The sequence below is a fragment of the Ursus maritimus genome, unplaced genomic scaffold, assembly GCF_017311325.1.
Source record: "Ursus maritimus isolate PB19 unplaced genomic scaffold, ASM1731132v1 scaffold_17, whole genome shotgun sequence".
Classification (NCBI taxonomy): Eukaryota; Metazoa; Chordata; class Mammalia; order Carnivora; family Ursidae; genus Ursus; species Ursus maritimus.
This window is the reverse complement of record NW_024424119.1, coordinates 27092946-27110568: the sequence shown is the minus strand read 5'-3', so window position 1 is coordinate 27110568 and position 17623 is coordinate 27092946. Positions and strand designations below refer to the sequence as shown.

Sequence of the window (17623 nt, the reverse complement as noted above, 5' to 3'; positions counted from 1 at the left end):
CAAACTGTGGCCCTTGGGCCAAATCCAGCTGTTGTTTGTTTTTGTAAATAAAGTTTTATTGCCACGCAGCCACACCCATTTATTTAATTGTGCTCCAAGTCTGCTTTTGCATTACAGTGGCAGTTGAGTGGTTGCCATAGAGACTGCAAACCAAAATATTTAGTGTTTGGCTGTTTATAGAAGAAATTTGTTGACCTCTCTTACTAGACTTTCCCCTCTTTGAGGACAGACACAGAGCTGTATTTGCTCTTCTGTCCCCAGTTCCGAGCCCAGCAGGGGCATTGCTGAATGTGATTCTGTGCTCTCCCACGGTACCCAACCTATCAGTTGCTGCTGGGAGGCCCTGTCTAGGCATAGGCCGAAACCTTCCCTTCCCTGAGTGGTCCAGTGTCCCCCACCTCGGAGCTACCTGGAGATGCTGAGCTCACACTCGCCTCCTGTGTCTCGTCTTCACCTAGATAGTGATGTCGCCTCTCCCAAGGCTAGGCTTATCTAGCCTCCCACCCTCACGTGCTTTTGGGGAATGAGCAAGTTGGACTGTAGAGCAGCACCCTTTGGGCCCTAAAGCTAGGAAGTCTTGGGGGCTTCTTGTGGAAGTGAGAGAAATGTACTTTTCTAAGGTTGGACCAACTCCTTCAACACTGGCTCCAATGTCCTGGGTCTCATGCTTTGGGGTACCATAAAAGTCCCAGGAGGAGTGTAGAGTTTCCAGTGGCAAAGAATCTTAATCTAGGTCCTTCTACTGGCTGAGTGCTCAACCAAGTTCTGACTGGAGATTCCGGTGGCTGGAAGCTCACTATGTCTCAAAATATCCTGTTCTTTTTTTTTTTTTTTTTTTTTTTTAAGATGTATTAATTTTAGAGAATGAGAGAGAAAGCACACACAAGTGGGGGAGGAGCAGAGGGAGAGGGAGAGAGAGAATCTAAAGCAGACTCCTCTCTCAGCATGGAGCCCAATGCAGGGCTTGATCTCACACCCGTGAGATCATGACCTGAGCTGAAATCAAGAGTCAGACGCTCAACCGACTGAGCCACCCAGGGGCCCCAAAATATCCTGTTCTATTTTGACCAGCTCTGTCTGATCAAACATTGTTCCTAAAATTGAGTTGAAATCTTTTCCATAACCTCTCCTGCTTGGTGCTCATTTTGTCCTCTCTGATGCCACAGAACCCATCTGCATCCTGTCCTAGGAATTAACCACCTATCCTGCACCACGCACACATGCCCCTGAATATTCTCTAAAACACATGTGCTCCTTGATCTCTTCAGCTATGCTCGTGAGACACGGAGGCCGGGCTCTTTGTCAGCCTTGGTGGGAGTTCTTGATCTAAAGGGCAGGGCCCAGAGCTGCACATGACGATGAGTGGCCCTTGGTTTGTTCAGATTGAGGGAGACCATCTTCCTCCCTAGTAGCAGAAGCCATAATGTCACCCCACTGCTGACACTGCCAGTGGGCAGGTTTGGCTTTTGGGAAGCTAGGTTAGACCATGTGACAGCATCACTTCAATAAAGGCCCCAGGCAACTGAGACCCCTGGGCTTTTGTATACCTTTGGCTGGCTACGGCATTGTGTCTCCCTTCTGCCCACTTCCAGCTGGCTCTGTGAAGTGTCAATGGCCTTTCCAAAGGGCTCTCCTTTCCTGGCCTACCCCAGGTTGTACCCACCCCCCTCACCAGGCAGATGGGAAGTGTGGTCATGAGAGAGCTTTGTGGGCCCTGGGTTTATGGGTTTATCATTGGGTCAGGAATGAGGTTAATATTTTTAATGGTGAAGGGTGAACCCCATTATTACCCCAGCTCATTAATCAATGGCAGAACCCGTTTTACCTGTTAGGTGCCTTTGGTATGAGGAGTTCATGAACGGGAATCCAATTTCTCTTTAAAACCTACCTCTCCCCTTCTTAAATCTGGGAGGTGGTTCTGGGGAGGGTGTTGGTATTTTGCAGCAAATTTTTCTTGGGTAGAAAAGGTTGGGGGCAGCCTTTGAGGACTCTCCCTCCCTTACTCACCGTGCCACCTCTCCCAGCCAAGGGTGTGGGGAAGGTGGTGGGAGCTGTACAGCCTGCCCGAGCCAGTCCATAAGCCCAAGACGCCTGAGCTATGATGGGTCCAGTTATGAGGCCCAGGGTGGATGGGGAGCTCAGGACCAGCATCTGTTTGGACCTGTCGCCCACAGGTTGGTTGGAGGATGGGCATGGCAGAAATGTGGAGGAATGGGGAGTATAGCCAGACCACTTAGGTGGACCCAGTCCTGGTCAGCTGGGGCATTGGTTTAAATGTCTCTAGGGAGTGCATTCTTCTTTGTGTATGGGGGACCATTGAAAAGACCCTTCCCCCCCCCCAGTCACATGGCCCACATCACCTGTGTTATCCCCAAGAAATGGGCACGATGGGGCACCCATAAATATGATGGGGTGTTCACTTTTATCCCAGGAGAGTGCCGCTTTGAGTTATTCCCGAATCCCCTTCAGGCACCATCACCACCAACACCTCTGGGCTGCGAGGGCCCAAAGGGATTTCAGGCTGGCCGCCCTGACCCCAGGCCTCCTCTTCTACAGGTGGAACACCTCCAGTGCCTCTGGTCCTCACTGTATGAAAACACTTGGTGTTTTCAAATCCAACTGGGCTTAACACTAACAAGATGAAAAATGAACCAACTCTACCATAAAATTCCCTCCCACTACCATGAGAAAGATGAGACTTACTTTACAAGGCTCCTTGAAAATAACAGTAACTTAGTGCATGCTGGGCACTGTCCAAGTATTAACTCTTATTAATGAAGCAAGAGGCAAGGTCACGTTCACCTTCCAGCTCTCCTTCCCCTCCTGTGCTGAGTGATGCTTCCACGTGCAAAGGTTTGGGGATGTGGGAAGAGAGGCCCTGGGGCCTCTCCACTGCCTCATTCCCTCTAGTGTAAGGACTCGGCCTGTGCGCTACTGTGCTATTTTTGGTGGTGGTTGTAGGGAGGAGGAGGTGGGATCTTCTGGCAGGAAGGATGAGGATGAGGCAGTAGGGGATGGAGGGAGGAAATTGCTGGAAGTGGAACACAGAGTTACAGGCTGCAGGCGGAAGCGTCTGCTTCCCCAGGTGTGGCCCAGGCAGGTTGCAGGTGTGCTGCAGTCATAGGGTGGCTGAGGAAGAGGAAGGGAGACTTCCAGCAGCCAGCTGACTGAGGGAGTGTCAGGGGTGGCCCTTGCCCGAGGTTGGCACTTCAGAGCCAAATTGGCAGAGTTTCCTCCTCTTCCTTTCAAACCTCTCTTCAGAGATTTCCTCCTGCTGTCAAGAAGGAATCCAGGATATTAGAAACTCATGCAACAGGCCGTGGGTGGCATAGAAGCGCCAAAGTTTTGGAGTGAGGCCTGCACTGCCTTATGTGCTCTGTGGCCTTGGGGAAACGACTAAACCTCTCTGAGCTTTGATTTTGTCAGCTGGAAATGATGTAGCAAGATGAAATAAGACCATGTATGTAAAAGCACGTAGTCAAGCGCCCGGCACATGGTAGGTACTTTCTTCATTGTCAGCATCACGTCTGTAATACAACTCTTGTGTATCCTAATCCTCTAGAATGCTCAGGCTCTTGGAGAGGGGCTAGTCTGAGGTTTGTAGAACACTTGTCTCCAGGAGTCAATCCCTGTGAGTCACGCATGGCTTCAGCATGACTCCACAGAGAGATGTGTGAAGAGAGAAAGCCAGTGGAGGGTGGGGATGTCTGTGGCAGCTACGCTATCAGCAAGGGGCCGGGCCTCCCTGATCACTTGATTAACACAGCAGCAGTGGATCAAAGTTTGCTCTTGAAATTGATAAGTCTGGGATTCAGTTCAAGATACCTTTGCCTCCCTTTAAGGATAGAACATTTCCGGTAGTGGGTGATTTATGACATTCCCTTTGGAAGGTAATTTTACCACGTGAACTAATAAATTAGGGCCAGTTCGTGCCTGATGCATGAGGCTACTGTCAAGTGCTGTGTTGGTGTTTCCTAGAGGCCAGTCCTCAGTGGTGGTCTAGAATGTGCCCTTGGAGTGAGCAGGGAGTGGAGGGGCGGAGCAGGAAAGGCCAGCGCCCTAAGCCATAGATGTACAGCAACCTAAAGGAGGGAGTGGCTTTTTTTTTTTTTTTTAAGATTTTATTTATTTATTTGACAGAGAGGGAACACAAGCAGGGAAAGTGGGAGAGGAAGCAGCAGGCTTCCCGCTGAGCAGGGAACCCAATGCGGGGCTCAGTCCCAGAACCCTGGGATCATGACCTGAGCCTAAGGCAGGTGCTTAACAACTGAGCCACGCAGGCACCCAGTAGTGACTTTCAAAATAATGTTGGAAGGACTGAAATTCCCCAGTGGTCCGGTGCTTTCCCTAAAAGCATAATAACCTCCATTGCAATTAGAAAAGTGAAAAATTAGGGAGTTTTTTGTGAAGTTAAATTCGTTTCTGAAAAGGATTGTGCTTTATTCTCAATTTCCTTTTCACTATTGATCATTGTTTTTCTTTCCATTCAAAGATGTCAGTGAGGACAGGTGGTAGTTGGGTTTCTTTTAGTGTTGTGATCCTGTGTCTTTTCCCCTCCCCTTGTTGGTAATTACAGTGGTCTGTGAAATACAGAATTCTGGGGACAGATGGGTACACTAAGGTCCCAACAGGGAGTGTGACTTAGCCATTGGTGCCGAGGTGGAGAGAGGAAGGGATTAGAGTTTGGGCTTCAAGTTCCCCATGGAAACTTCTGGATGTGAAAGACCATCAGGATCGGGAACATGATTTATGGGGCCCTCCAGTGCAAAATAAGAACACATGTGGCCCCTCTTTCAGAAATTATGAATAATTTCAAGAAGGCAACAGAACAGGGGTGCCTGGGTGGCTCAGTAGTTAGTGTCTGCCTTTGGCTCAGGGCGTGATCCCAGGATACTGGGATCAAGCCCCACATCAGGGTTCCTGCTCCGTTGAGAGCCTGCTTCTTCCTCTCCCACTCCCCTGCTTGTGTTCTCTCTCTCGCTCGCTGTCTCTCTCTCTGTCAGATAAATAAATAAAATCTTAAAAAAAAAAGAAAAAAAGGCAACAGAACAGGAAACCAAGTGCAGAGGCCACGTGCCTATGTAGCCGCACTGGGCACCATCAACGTCAGACTCCTGAAGTACTGGCGTGTAGAAATAAGAACCTGTTGTACGGAGCCCAACAAATAGTGTTTTGACTGGGCCCTGAAATCCCTGCTTAGAGCATCTCCTCTGCTCTCCCCAGCCCTCTGCCTGGAAGCTTGAGGTCGGAGAAGAAAGCCTGTGGAGGGGATTATAGAGGCGAGGCCTCGTATGAACCTACAGGAAGGAGGCAAGGCAGGCGGTGTTTATCTGGGCTTTCTCTGCGGTTTCGCCTGCCCGTGTTTGCTCTGTTCGCTCCATATCTCCAGGGAGAGGTGTCGTGCTCCACTGAGGTCCAGTGGGTCTGAGGCCACCTGTCCCAGGGTTGGGGGTGAGCAGGTGTTCTCTGACTAGAGCAGCAAGCTGGCGTAGAAGAGCCCGGGCCAGGCAGATAACTGGAATGGTGCGAAGGACCGGGCTGTCAGTCAGTGCACTGGTTGGACTTGGCTCGGTGGGTTATTTTTGTTTAAGGCAGACTATGGCCCATTGGCTGTGGCAGAGTGCACATATCTGACCTCACAACACATCTGGAAAAAGCAAATCAGGGCCCCGGCTGTGCTGGAGCTCATGGAAGTGTGGGCATATGTGCTTTCGTGGACATCCGTGTGCATGCGTGTGTGGCTGCAAGTGCACGTGAGAGGCACGTATGTATATATTTACTTCAGTGATGTTTACCTTTGCTCTGTGCATGGTTCTAAGCATTTGACAAATATTAAAACAAGTCTCATAATGACCTCATAAGGGAAATCTTAGTATTATTCAAACTTTATTAATGAAGGAAACTAAGGACAGAGAGGTCAAGTAAGTCATGTGGCTTACCTAAGGTCATGCAAGCCAGGAAGTGGCCAAGCCAAGAAGTATACAAGTGCTTAGGTAAAAATGTGCTTGTTTATAGTGCCCTACCGTGAGAGGCCCCTTGTGCGCGTGGTCATTGGGCTTCTGTGCAGAGAGAAATGGCCCAACAGACCCTCCCTGGATTCATTAACTCACTGACTCATCCAGCATTTGCTTGTACCCCTTTCTGCTGTGAGTAGACATGGGGGGGTGGAGAGGGACAGAGCCAATCAGACCGCGCCGGTGTCGAAAGCTTCGGGCGCCGTGGCAGTGCTCTGGGGTTTTCAGGGCAAAGGCCACAGTGGTCTGAAATCATCACATGTTTACCAACTAGGCATCTCTGGGTAAGATACAGCAGAGAGGCCAGGACCATGGAGAGGAGGCTCTTGAGACCAGAGTGTAGCTGTGGAACAGTGTTCTCTCAGCCTGGAAAGCTCAGTGGTCCTCTGTCTACTAGTCTCTGCACTGGGGAGGATGGTGTCTGGGCATGGCCTGATTCCTAGATTCTGTACAGCCCCCATTGCCTTTGCAAAGCCATTTCTTGCTGGAAATCCCAGGGGGGAAATGGGACAGGAAGATACTTCTTCGCATTTCACAGATGTGGAAACTGAAACTCAGGGGAGACCAGTGAGCTGGGCCGGTTAGGGGCCAAAAGGCACAGGAGCCCAGGTCAATCTGACTGGCCCTCCTATTGCTTCACTTGGGTAAACTTGCCAGGTGGGACTTCTCAGCTCACCTCACTGTCTTTCCCTGAGGCTTTTCCCAGCCCTAGGCACCTGGTGCTGTCAGCCCCCACAAAGTCCCTCCTGCCCCACCAGTTTGACCTTCTCCAGTTTGAACCCATATCTACCCCAGGGCTTCAAACAGAACATGGGATGGGGGTAGCCACCCTTCCCACACACAGGAGAGAGGCCAGGGACAGGGCCCCACAAGCAGCCTCCAGAGGTGACTCCAGGATTTAGTTAGTGTCTAGCCCCCACAGCTCCTTTGCCCTTGGTAATGTAATTCTGACGGGTGCCTTGTGCATGATTTCCCAGTTTCCCTGTTGGATGAAATTCTAGTTCCCACCTTAGTAGCTGGTTTGATTACCCAGCTTTTCTGCTGCCTTCCCTTCCCTCGCTCATTTCCACACCCCTCATAATTTTTAGGTCCCAAATAAAGGGCTTGCCCCTGAGTTCTGGCTTCAGGGTCTGTGTCTGTGTCTGAACCCAAACTGAGGCATATGTGGCCTGCAGCCTCTCAAAGATGAGAATAGCATCCTTTCCATGTTTTCCGGTGCCTCTCCCCCTTGCCAAAATGTGCTGGCCATGACGTTATCCTTTGGTCCATTGACTCAGATTCCTCCTACCCCAGGAGGAAGATGTTCTCCTAGTGAAGGTGGGCGAACTCAGTCTCAGAAAAGGTAGGAGACATGCCCAGCGCCCCACAGCTGGTGAGAAGCCAGGAAGCACTGAAGCTGGGACCTCTGAATCGATTCCAGTACCACCCTGCCTGCCATGGCTCCTACCCAGCACCCCTTGTAGGGGCCCTGCTGCCCACTGGACCTGCCTGTGGCATGGAGGGAACCGGCTCCAGAACCTGCCTCCCAGGTTTGGCGACGCAGACAGGTGTCCACATAGCTGCAATTCCGGACAGGGTATGAAGGGGCCTCCCCCATGCACTTACTTTTCTGCCCAGCACACGCTGGCTGAGTCTCTCCTGCCCTCCCCAGGGAGGGGAACTGATGAACACTACTCCCCAGGAGACCGGAAGCACCATGAGTTAGGGGAACAGGCCTGCCTTTGCTCCTTGCTGCCTCCCAGCTCAGAGCTCATTGCCTGGCGTGTTGTGAGGAGGGGGTGCATGTGGTTGAACAAGCCGCTGACACTGTTACAGACAGGTGTGTTGTGGCAAAGCTCTGTGCCCAGGATGTTCCTGTACATTGGAAAGTGCTGAGTCCATATGAGAAGTGCTTTGGGGTTCAGGGACAGTTTCTTAGCCTAGAGGTCTGCATGTGAGAAAGAGTTAATTGAGGCTTGGTTGCTGGAGGACTCGAGAAGATGGCATCATTTTAAAAAGTGAATCACCATTTATTGAGCACCCACCATTAAGTGGAATATATATAATTGGGAACCCTCAAATACGGTGGTGGTAATTATGGCCCATGCTGCGTGTCCTCAATAAAAAGGCAGTAACTCTTGGGGGAGGGCAGCTGTTTAGTGCTGCTTGTGTTTTAAAGCTGCTCCGGCCTGCCTTGCTGCTCTCCTGTTAGAAATGTGCACGCATCATCCTAATGGGACCCATCCAGAGAAGCACCCCTTCACTTATTAAGGATCCTGGGCCACTGTCGCCAATTACACGGGCTGCACCTGGCTTGAGCCCTTTCTCCCTTTAATGGCAGCTCTGGGCACGGAGCTCATACAGGCTGGAGAGACCCCATCATCCAGCCACTCCTGCTCACCTCCATGGCCTGCATGGAGGCCTGGCTTTGAAAGGTACCATAGCCCTCAGGAAGGCCTTTGGCTTCTAGGCTCTGCTGTTTTGCTTTACATACTTCTCCTGTGAGAACACTGGAGAAGTTGTTCTTACTGTACAGAGTCTTCTATTACCGTGAGAAAGCCTCACGGGCATTCCTGATCCTTTCTCGGGAAGGGAGCGGCAGAAGGGCCAGGCCTACCAAGAGCGGAAAAAGGACTTGAATTCAGTTGTCCAAAACCCATTTTGGAAGCAGGCAAGATAGGTTACCAAATGACAGGTTCTCCTGTGGTTGGGATTTGCTGGGAATTTGGCTTTTTCACCCCAGTGACTCATTCTCTTCCTGGATATACAGGTGACCTCCACAAGCCCCTTCCCTTCTCCAGGCCTCAGTTGCTTTTCCCACAAGACAAGGGAATCCATCAGGCCGGATGATGGGTTGAGATGGTGATAGTCACACCTGACATGTCTTGAGTGCTTGCCGTGTGCCGGGCCTGTTCTACCTCCCTTAGTAGTGGTTCGCTTTGTCTTCATCCTGTTGTCGTCATTTTATAAACAAGGCAGCTGAGGCATAGAGAAGTAAGGGCCTTTCAGGGCCATCCCATGTCCCTGCTCCAGATGATAATTCTCCTATCCTTCTAGCCTTAAGTGTCCTGCAAAGAAGAAAATCCTGGTCTTGATCTTAACCTTTTTTTTTAAGATTTTATTTATTTATTTGAGAGAGAGAGCACAAGTCGGGCAGGGGGCAGAGGGAGAGGGAGAAGCAGACTCCCCACGGAGCAGGGAGCCCGACAACTCAGGACTCAATCCCAGGACCCTGAGATCGTGACCTGAGCCAATGGCAGATGCTTAAGCAGCTGAGCCGCCCAGCCACCTCTGTCTTACCCTCCTTGATCCAGGGCTGGTCTGAGAGGATTTTCTAGGCAGTGACCCCAAACCCAAGGAGGAACACTTGTCCCACTTGAGCAAGAAGCTTGCAAGAAAGAACTATCTGGAAAGGTGGGTGGAGGTTGATGGGATTTGTCGGAGGGCTGGACAGCGCTGAGCCAGAGCCCAGGGGTGGATGATGTGGGTGGTGGTCCTTGCAAGAGGTGCTAAGGGGCTTCTCCTGGGGGTGGGGAGAGTGATTGTGCAAACTGACAATGTTAGGAATGATTTTTTTTTTTTTTTTAGTTTTATTTATTTTTTTTTTAGTAATTCCTATACCCTACATGGGGCTCAAACTCAGAATCCCAAGATCAAGAGTCATATGCTCTTCCGGCTGAGCCAGCCAGGTACACCATTTCAGGAATGATTTTAAGAGAAAAATTAGATACCAATCAGGTACTGCAGAAACAGTGTGGACCTGAGTGTTAGGAAACCTTGAGTTACCTGTTTTTGGCATTGACCTTTACCACCCACGCACCCAAGGCCTTTTGCCCAGTGAATTCATGATTTTCAGACTGCGGGCAGTGTAGCATATGTTGGGGTTCCATGTGAGATTTCCTTTACACAATTACACACATGAAAGTTTGAAACCCACTGGACTCCATTATCTCCCAGGGCTCTTTCTGCTCTGACCTCACATGTAATGACCGCAGACCCCTGGGTGCTTCTGTCCTCAGGAGGGATGCTGTGAATTCTGACTTTGGCCCTGGCCGAAAGCAATGAAGAAATTCTAGGACTGAGCTATTTTTGAGTTCAAAATAGAATCTTGCGCTGCTTGAGAGATGCCGAGAAGCTAGTCCCTACCACTTAAGAGTAAGCTCTGGAGTAAACAGAGGACTGGGCCGGGCTCCACTCCAGCAGCCTCCCACCCGGGATCCAGAGCCTTCTCCACAGGGTTAAACCAAGGGAGGGTGAGATGTGTATGTGACTGTGTATGTGAGAGAGAGGGGGGGGCTGAGCAAGCAGGGCCTAAGAGGAGCTGACAGAGGCTGTAATTTGAAATGTGTTTTTCTTAACAAGTTGGAGCCTGCAGGTGTCTAGTCAAGCAGCTGTGGCCGTGGGAGGGGCAGGACTGGAAAGACCAGTGGAGACCACTTAAAACACCCCTTGCCTCCCGACATGGGGGGGTGGGGGCAGGTAACTGGCTGTTCTTTAAAGAGGCGTGTACAATAGAGCACCCAAGGTCTGCACAAAGAAATGAATGGCGCCTGCTGGAGGAAGACTGTCCCAAATATGTGAATTAGGAAGTCATGAACTCCCCATCACTAGAAGCACTTGACCTCCATGCATGAAAGAGGGGCTTAGAACTTTGAGGTAACTCTGCATGGCTGAGTCAAACCTCAGAGGAGAGAAAGGAAATCAGTCCTAGGTTGGTGTGGAACCCCCCCCCGCCCCGCAACCCCACCATCTGATTTCCAATTGTGCTGAATGCATGAATGTAGCTAATTAATCTTCCCCAAATTAATTTCCTTACCATGTCAGAAATGATTTATTGGTACGCCTGTAAGGAAAGTTGGTCTATGATGGTCAAAGTCAGGGACAGGGAGAGGCAAGCAGATGGCGCTTGCTAGTATCTCCATTTGGGACATCCGCACAACCCCGTGTGTCTTACAGGGGTTCTGTGAGCCGTTCGGAGCCCTAGAGACCAGGAGCACACTACTGTCTCCCAGCACACAGGTGGGGTAGCCCTGAGCATCCCAAGAGGTTCTCTTCTTGGCTGGTTCCCCCCAACTAGGAGGTACACCTTTCCCAAAGCATAGAAGGAGAGGAAAGGGTTGTTCACAAACATTTTTTCTTTTTGTGGTTGAGAACAGTGTCAGTTGTTGTCATGCCTAAAGGTAGCCAGTTTCCTCTGTCACCACTGGGGCTTGACGGGTTCTTCTCCGTCTTTGTTTTGTCTTCACTAAATTTCTGCTTCTTGTGGGCAGAGACCCTCCCCAGGATGTAGCTCCATCCTGGGCACCCAGAAGGTGCCACGATAGCCTTTTCTTTATAAACTGCTGACACATCCCCAAATCATCTCAGTGTTTGCTCCTCACAACATTCAGGTGAAGCTGAGATGGCAAACGGTTTTGTTCCATGGCACAGGGGAATTGCTGAAACTGAGAGATAAAGCAGGTCACCCAGAGTTACCCAGCAAGGCTGTGGCCGAGCCAGCTGCACTCCGGAACTGTGCTTGTCTGGGCTGTCCCTGCTTGCTGGTGTCCTTCCTCAGGTGCCACTGCCTCTCCTGTGTATCTACCCGGCCCCAGGCAGCTGCTGCAGCTTGGCTGTCACAGGTTAGCCTCGGAGCTTTGGACATACCGCCTGCCTTGGTCACGTTGGGGATTCTGCAGACAACCACCCATCTAGGCATTTCTCGAAGCTGAACTTCTGCTGTGGGGCAGCTGAATCTGTGCGAAGAAAACTGCACAGACAGGTGATACCTGGTTAGCTGACCTCCACCCAAAGCAGACACCCACCTTGGCACTTCTGCTCTGACACTGAAGTGATAAGAACTCTGGTTTCCAGGCAGTGTGTTCCTTTAGATGGCCTTTCTGAGTCACTGAGCTTGCTTCTGTATAGTTTCTGGGTCTATGCAGAACATTTGTCCACTGCCTCTTTCCCAGGCAGCCTGCTGGTCATTTAAAGCCCTCTCCAGACCCCCAGATCCCTGTTTCTTTAATGTCGTCTCTTAGTTGGCATGTCGTCTGCTCTCCACAAATTCCAAATATCCTCCATCGTGGGGACATCATGGCTGCCAGGACCTGTGTCATGGTGAATCTCAAAGGAGGACCAGGACTTCAGTCTGCCTAGTCCCCTGATGGGAGACAGAGGCATGGAGCCTTCTGGCTGAGGCTGCCACCTCATGCCCTGCATGCTGTTTGATCACCTTCAAGGAGCCCTCTTGACCTCCAGAGTGAGCGAAATGGCCAGGTCGCCTTGAGTGCTGTGTGGCCATAAGCCACAACACATCGCCTCAGGCCGCTCTTTCTGTGCCCTCACACTCCCCAGACAAATGGCAGGCCGGTCACACCCCACACTGTATTTTCAGCCAGTTGAGTGATGCGTGTTGAATTATGAGGGTCAGCACCCACTGCCACTCTAAGGCATAGAGCGTACATCTCGTCTTAGCTGTTCTTTAAAAGAGCCCAAATGCATGGGGGGTGGGTCTTAACATAGAGCTCCTGACCTTTCTGAAATGTGCCCTCACTTTGCAGGCATATATAAACCTGGTGGAGAGAGCCACACTTCATCACTTAGCAGATTTCTGAAGAGATCTGTGACCCCCAAACTGTTAAGAAAATTAATGTACGGTCTTAATGGCAACCTGACAAGGAAATGATCCAGCTGGGACCATGTAGAACATTCCCAGGTGTGTTCATATGTAGTTTGCTCTGGGGTAGAGCAGAAAGAAGTCTTGGGCCTGGAAAGGACCCAGGACCTCATGGGGTGCTGCCCCCTCACTTCCCAGGGAGAGGAAAGCAGCATACAATGGGGAAGACTTAAATTGCCTCATTCAACAAGTGGTTGAGCAGGGCCAGCTTGAGGCTGCCAGTTCCCACAGGCAGCAGAGCATGTGGAAGTGACCTTATGGCTCGGAGGATGTACCCGTGGGGCAGTGGGGACAGTGCAGGTCACCCATTCCTGGAAGGTGGCAGCTATTCCCCCTCTCCTTACTTTTTTTTTTCCTCTTTATACCAAGGTTGAAGTGATTTTACTGGGGATGCTCCCTGCATTTCTGCAGTGGCTGCTCTCCACCGTCCTGTCAGCCCTTCATGGGGCTGTTCGATCTTCCTGCAGAGTTTGCCAAGAGCCAGGTATAACTGGCCCAAAAGGGTCTATGCTTCAGGACAGAGAGCCTCACACAGCCTCAAGGCCAGGACTGTCGTCAGACCTGGCCTCCCCTCCTAGGGTGGGGCAGGACAGGGTCTTGCCTAGTAACCCTCTCCGCCCTGCCCACGGTGGGTTGCTTCATCTGGGGCCAGCCCTCAGAATTGCACAGGGAATGCCATTACCTCCACATCTTTGATTCTGGAAATGGACCAAGGCATGTTGGGTCATCTCTTATTCCACTTAATCCCCAGGGAAGAAAGCAAGCGAGAACTGCATTTAACATCGACTTCTTGCCTCAGTTGAATGAACATGGCTGAGAAATACCTGGGGAAAGTGAAATTCCAAAGTGATATCTGGAGGCTTAGCTTTAGATTGGTGGGGGAGGGTGCTGGCTCTCACTTAAAGCTTCTCAAACTTTTCCTGGTAAGAATCACCTGGGTTACTTATTAAATACATAGATTATTGGGGCTAAGAATCTGTTTTTTTAACAGGCATTCCAGGCCATTCCTATCTTCAGGCAAGTTTGGGAAACAGTCTATCTACTGTACCAAAAATAGCCTTTGAGGGGGCATGCTTTTTTACAAGTTTAGTTTTGCGTGTAATACACTAATAAGTTTTCCTTATTTGAAAAATGTGTTAACGTTACAGACAAGTCTCCTTTGATTTCTTCTAACCACCCAATCTCAGTCCTTCCCTCGTCCCAGAGGAGGTATCTGTTTGGTTTATATCTCCTTTGGGGCACCTGGCTGGATCAGTCAGTAGAGCGTGCAACTCTTGATATCTTGGGGGTTTGAATGCAAGCCCCACGTCGGGTGTAGAGATTACTTGAAAAATAAAACCTAAAAAAATTTTAAAAAATAAAGTTTATATGTCCCTAGACCTCTTCTTTACATTAAATAAAGGTTTCTGTTTTAGTTTTCATAAATAGGTATCATGCTGTATTTATCATTCCACAACCTGCTTTTTTTCCATTCAAAGCTACGTCGTGGAGATCTATGTGAGTGCATATAGAGCAACTGCTTTTTTTTTTTTTTTAAGATTTTATTTATTTATTTGACAGAGAGAGAGACAGCCAGTGAGAGAGGGAACACAAGCAGGGGTAGTGGGAGAGGAAGAAGCAGGCTCCTAACGCAGAAGCCTGATGTGGGGCTCGATCCCAGAACGCCGGGATCACGCCCTGAGCCGAAGGCAGACACCTAACGACTGCGCCACCCAGGCGCCCCTGCTTTTTTTTTTTAATCTGCTGTGTGATAGTTCATCGTATGGAGCTAGCACGGTTTATTTAGCAGTTCCCTTACTGATGGTTATCGCAGGCGCTTACGGTTTCTCATTATTCTGTGCTCCAATGAGATTTCTCGCCCGTGTCCTTGTGTACATTTGGGAATAAATACTGAGAAGTGAAATTGCTGGGTCAATCCATATGCATTTTTGGATTTTCATGGGTTTTGCCAAAAGCTGTCCTTCAAAGTGGCTCTACCAGTTTACCTTTCCACTGAGAGCATGTGGAGAGGACCCCGTTCTCCCCACAGGTGCGCTGTCTCACAGAAGCATGTGGCCATATGTGGTCAAGTGGCAACACCCAGCTTCCTCTAGTGCTTCCCTTTGGGCGTGAACAGGAAGACTACTTCCTATCACAAAGCTAAATTTCCAAGATAAAAACACCCAGGCCTCAGACTACTGGAAGGGAGGGACCAGTTTCACAGAGCAGTGTGTGCAAACCAGAAAGGATGCTTGTGGTGCCGACTCCCAGTCCGCAGCTAGCTCACAGAACGTTGTCAGAAAGGCAGCAAACATGGTGGCAGTCTAGAACCCTCTGGGCCGCAGTGGGCCATTACAAAACAAGAGTTTGGAGCAGGTCTCTCAAGGACCCCCAGTTTCACGGCTTTATAAGCCTGTGAAAGTCCTTTGGGGCACTGGGCTGACCCAAGGTCTCCAGTTTTATTTGAAAGCAAAAAAAGCCTTGCCTAGGGTTTAGCCATAACTCTCCTCCTTTTTCGAAGATGGACCAGTGCACCCATCCCAGGAAGCCAAGAAAGCGAATGTGACCCACTGGTTTGACAGGCTCTAACAGCCTGCCTTTCTGCTGCTGCCCAGCTCTGTAGTGGAGTGGTGAGACCAGTGGCCTGGGATCCCCTCTCAGCTCTGCGCCTGCCCTGTGGGACCATGAGCGGGTCACATGAAGGGGTCCGATACCTGTCAGGTCTTTGCCAATCCACGTTTGAAATCAAGAAAAGCTTCTGTGTGCCCATGTGGCCTGACCCGCAGAGAAGTCCCGACTGGCTCCTTTTTGGTTGAATTGTTCAATTAGATTGGAGGGCATTTTAAAGTAAAGCAGAGTCAGCCTCAGCAGGAACCCAAGCCCACCCCTGGGGAAACTCATTCCCTTTTTTAACTCAGAAAATCAGCAGCCTCCACTCAAGCCCTCTGCCAGCCCTCCTGACTTACAGTGAGTCTTGGGCAGTTTGAACAGCGGTTACATTGCCCAGGGCTGGTGGCTAGGGCCTGTGGCAAGTCACTCGGCACTCTGGTTAACTGTCTGCTCAACTCTCCTAGCACCTGGTTAAACTTTTACTCCAAAAACCAGGACATGATTTTGCGAAAGGTCAGACAGCTCAGTGAGTGTTTGCCAAGTTTCAGGTTGCTCAAACCTCAAATTCCCTCCCCCTACCAACCTCACTTTGAAGTTGGAAAGCAAATTGATTAAATATACATTTTAGGAACCTTCTGATTTGCTTCTTAAACTAACAGAATTGTAAACCTTTTTTTTTTTTTTTAAATGGAAGGATTTTCAACTGTCAGCAGGTATAACTGGAACCATATGTCAGCAGGGACCAGGGGCTTTTCCTGGTTTTAGGATTTGTAAATTCTTATTGAAACGGAAGTAAGCAGGGCAGGCAGCTGGGGGCCCCCTTGACAACCTGAGCTCAGATCTCGTTTTAATTAGAAAATACAGATAGTGTCTGCTNCCGAGGGCCTCCCAGAGCTCCTGTCCCAGGGCGAACAAAGATTTGGTTTATATCCTGCAAGCCTTCCCTGTTTGCAAATTACAGAGCACTTCCGAGAGGAGCTGGAATGTTGATTTCTAGATTATGGAGACTGCAGCCCACTCCCTCCTCTGTCCTCCCCTCCCTCAGTTAATTCCCCCAAAATGATTTGCTTTTCTTGGAGAAATATTTGCTCCTTTCCTAGAGTAGATGGAGGACGTTCATGTTGAAAAGAGACGGTAAGGAAAGCCAGGATGAGAGAAATGAGAGTGGATGTCATCTCCAGTGGTCTCATCATTTTCTCCATTTGGATTTCTGGTCCCTTGAACTCTGAGACACAAAATCCTAGATCAGATCAGCCTCTGAGCTGTTCTGTTTGACAGCGGTTCACATGTATAATTTTCTCCTTATGTATTCTGCAAATGGTAGAGTAGAAATATCAAATGAAAGACATTGCCAGACCCGGTGCTCCCCCACCCCCATCTTTCCCCTGCCTAGTGTCATTTGAGCTCAGTGAGTCTTAGGCCACAATGACAATGTCAGCATCTGGAAGTGTCCCTGCTGGGACTCGGAGCCTGACCCACAGCCGTGATGTAGCAGTGGCAGCACAGTGGCAGCAGGGTCACACGTGCTCAGATGGCAGGCGCTCCAGCCCTGGGTCGTTCCTTGATAAGCCTGCTCTTGTTCGGGGAGCAGTGATGGCTGTGTGTGACGCCTCCCATCAGCCCCCGGCCACACTCCAGTGACAGGGCTGCTGCCCTGCCCGCTGTCCCTCCGCGGGCATCACATTCCTGGCAGCTGAAGGTCACTTGCTCACCCTGCCAGGGCCGCCGCCACAAGCTGCCATTTACCAGGCACATAAAGGGGGATTTTCCCTTCCCCTGGGTTTATAGGCCCCTCAGATGCCTTACATTCCAGGAGCTGGGAGAGAGAGGAGGCTCCTGTGGTTTCTAATTAAACCCACAATTTAAATAACAATTCATGTAACCCCAAGGGTTGAAAGAAATGCTAACCTATCCCCTCCCAAGAGAGGCAGCTAGGTGGCCCTGGCTGGGAGGCTTAGGACTTGCCCTTTGCCAGATGTGACCAAAGGGGCAAAGAACAGAGGTCACATCGAGTTTGCAGTGGAGCTAGGGTGCTGTGACAGGGAACAGGTTGGATGGGTTCATGTCCTTTCCTCACTGGTAAGTGTGCCCCTCCTGAAGCTTAGGAAGTAAGAAACGGGAGAGAAAACTGCCATATTTACTCTTAGCCCAAGAATTTTTCTCCTCCTCCAGGGAAAATGTGGAACTTTGTCTCTGCAATGTTCAAATCTCAGATTCTGGCATATACTCCTAGGGCTCCCCTCCCTGCCCTGACTGCCTACCCCAGTGTGACTCTGTTTGTGGTGGGACTGCTGTTTTCTTAAATATGGACAAGTGAGGAGGCCAGGAGAATGACCCTGGGAGACAGAGGATCTGGCTGAGGGTCTTAGTCAAGCCCCTTCTC

At 50.2% G+C, this 17623-nt stretch overlaps 1 protein-coding gene across 1 annotated transcript in view; it reads left to right on the top strand.

Annotated features, from left to right (window-relative positions):
- The window catches only part of SHB (SH2 domain containing adaptor protein B), a 135073-nt gene that overhangs the window by 31253 nt on the left and 86197 nt on the right, over positions 1 to 17623 (top strand). The window lies entirely within an intron of this gene.